We start from the raw sequence: 3,247 nt of genomic DNA, 5'->3' as shown, positions 1-3,247 counted from the left end.
TCAGGGACGAGTGATCCGCATCCCTCTTACTTTTAAGAAGTAACTTACTTTTAAGACTTTTAGGAAGTTTTTCATGGGTTGAAGGTTCGTCTTAATTGATGGCAAGGCTCAGGGTTTATTTTAGTGCCAGGGATTGAATCCCAGTAGGCTGCTACAAGTCCCTAAATGCTGTTTTAGCACTCTGGCCCCAAACCTAAACTAGTACTATGTAGTGCTAATATCTTCCTTTAGTTAGTATTTCTATGTTATTTTCTATATATTGTTTTTGAAAAAGTTATAGACACATGGGAAATTTGAGGCAAATAAAAAATATGTGACCAAAAAGAAAACAAATTATAGAAAGATGTCTTGTCTTGGAGAATCACTTAATAATTTAGAAGTTATGACTAAAAGTGTTATATTGCATTTTATGAAAGTCACCCAACATACAATTTAACTTGGACTCTTTATATAGACATTTTCCATAATATGCTATACAGATTCTTGTCATCTAATTTTTAATAGCCTTTTTCTTCTTTTGACATTTTCACATATTATTTCTTAACATTATGTTCAAGCTTTATTTTTTTAAGTTTGTCTTAAGCACTCTCATGCACACAACAAACTTCAAGTGCACTTTTTTAGTAGGTGTTTCAAGGGAGAGACTTTGTATTATATGCTATCCTTTGGGTTCCACAATCCAACTATTTAATACATAATTGTGGAAGTTTTGATTAATGTTTGACACAGGAAGTTCCTGAAATTCTGAGTTCATTAAGAAAACATTAAAGGACATCTAATTAGGTTTCTAAATTAATATGCAGAAGTATCAACAACATCCAATAACTAACCTTAGTTGGACAAACTAGAGAGAAGTTTCCTCTAGGATTAATGATTACAAACTTGGTGTGGAAAGTGAGATTGCAGTGATGGGGGTACAAGCTGGTAAGCGGGTCATGTGTTAAGAATAAGCAAATTAAATAGGCTGATTTTTCTTGGAATGATAATTTTGATTTACAAGAACCCATTTGGTAAGATGGACATTTTTTTTATTATTTAGTTTTTATTTTTCATTCTTGCTTTTGGGCCACACCCTGTGATGCTCAGGGTTACTCCTGGCCATGTGCTCAGAAATCTCTCCTAGCTTGGGGACCATAGGAGACACCAGGGATGGAACCCATGTCCATCCTGGGTTGCCTGCATACAAGGCAAATGCCCTACCTGTTGTACTATCGCTCTGGCCCCTCTTTCTTATTTTAAAGCTAGTTTTATTTATTGGTTTTGGGTCACACTTGTTGGTACTCAGGACTTATTCCTGGCTCAGGGATCGTTCCTGATAGGGTACAAGGGGCATGTGGTGCTAGAGATTAAATTTGTGTGGCCACATGCAAAGAAGACACCCTACCTGGTGTTTGACCTAAATTATTATTATTTTTTAATATTTATTGTGGCTGAAGTGAATTACAAATCCAGCACTGTCTTTTTCCTTCAGTCTCTATACCTTGCATTTCTCCTACTTCTCTGTCATTCCAATATTACCACTTTCTTTTATTTTTCTCCTATAGATTCTGGGTTACTAGCCTGAATTATCAGCAAATGAAAACTAGAAATTGAAATAGTGATAGTACAGCATGGAGGACATTATTACCCCTTTCCCAGTGCCATATGCTAATCTCACCTGAATGATCAGACTCACCTGCACCTGGGAGGGGCTGAGGTTTGGAGAGGGGAGAGAGAGGACAGCAGGAAGGGTGCTTGAAGGGGAAAGAAAAGAGGCTGCAAGAAAATCTTAGTTGATAAGTCATGTGGAGACATGCACCTGGCAGTTAGGGTTTTGAAATAAAGCAGTTAGGGTTTTGAAATAAATATCCTGTACTTCAACTGATTGCCTGTGAAATTATTTCTTCACTATTACCCTGCAACCTACTGTCACGCCAGCTGAAGGGACTACAGGGGCTGGACTGAAACGAGGAAGGCTCACCCTCTGCCCTAAGACTCTATATTTTATATTTAAACAACAGGACATTGCCTTGTATGCATGTAAACTGTATACCATCCAGGCTTTCATATATGTTCCTTCCAGCCCCACCAATAGTGATTCTTCAGCAAAGGTAAAGTAAGGCCAAATCTTTCAAACTTGTCAGGTAGTGAGAAAAATACAATATGCTAATTTCTCATACAGTAGATGAAAGAAATACTAAAATGTGTTTCCTTATTATAAAAAATGGATTTTAGTATTCTGCTGTTTCTTGATTTGTATGTATTAAAAATCGAAATTTATGAGTGAGATATACCTAAAGTCTTTCTCACTCTTATTCTTCACTATCTTCTACATAGTTATATCTTAATCTATCAATTTGCCATGTCATGTAATCTAACAATATAATTTATCATCTTATTTTTATTCTTCTTATACAACAGATTGTTTACTATATATACACAAATGTATATTTTTTATTTTTCATTTTTGTGCCATACTCAACAATGTTCAAGAGTTACTCCTGTTCTATACTCAGGAATTACTCTGATAGTACTCAGGGGTCCATATGAGATACTAGAGATTGAATCCAGTAGACGGTGTGTTAGGCGAGCACTTTACCTGCTGTACTATTGTTCCAGCCACTACTACGTATTTATTGGGAAAGAATATTTTAGATTATTATGATTAGCATCTTTAGATATTGAGCTATTTGTGAAGATGACAATTTTATAGTAAGAAAATATCTTAGGGAGCACATTATAATATATAGAATGCATATTGGTAGCTACTGTTTACAACAGCTAATTTGGGTGACTTCTGTAATGTTACAAAACAAACATTTTAAAAAGAGCATAGCCTATCCTTGAGCCATGTTGATTTCATAAGATTGTATATTTGTAGCCTAAAGGAAGTTTGAGTTGTTATTAGCAGTTTTGTTTGAGTAAATTAAGCACATATTCACGAATTTGCGTGTCATCCTTGCGCAGGGGCCATGCTAATCTTTTCTGTATTGTTCCAATTTTAGTATATGTGCTGCTGAAGCGAGCATGAAGCACATATTCAAATACTAAATATCATTTACTGCCTATAACATAAATGTTGATTTGGTGTTCTGATTGTTGATGATTGTTTGCTCAAAATATATGATACATTTGTTTGTGCAAATTCCTGTTTTTCATGGCCCTCCCTGTATGTAAGTATAAAAACCATGAAAGATCAGGTACTTTGTGACTAATAACCCCAACTTTATATTTAGGAAGCTAAAAAGCCAGGCTGTCTGTGGTCAGA

At 35.3% G+C, this 3,247-nt stretch overlaps 1 non-coding gene across 1 annotated transcript; it reads right to left on the bottom strand.

Annotated features, from left to right (window-relative positions):
- Positions 1–2,901: 2,901 nt before the first annotated feature.
- On the bottom strand, positions 2,902–3,008 carry LOC126021605 (U6 spliceosomal RNA). Its single transcript, XR_007500106.1, has one exon. It is a non-coding gene; the product is annotated as a U6 spliceosomal RNA (small nuclear RNA).
- Positions 3,009–3,247: the final 239 nt, after the last annotated feature.

This window comes from Suncus etruscus, chromosome 10 (assembly GCF_024139225.1).
Source record: "Suncus etruscus isolate mSunEtr1 chromosome 10, mSunEtr1.pri.cur, whole genome shotgun sequence".
NCBI classification, from domain to species: Eukaryota; Metazoa; Chordata; class Mammalia; order Eulipotyphla; family Soricidae; genus Suncus; species Suncus etruscus.
This window is presented reverse-complemented; position numbering and strand designations above follow the sequence as displayed.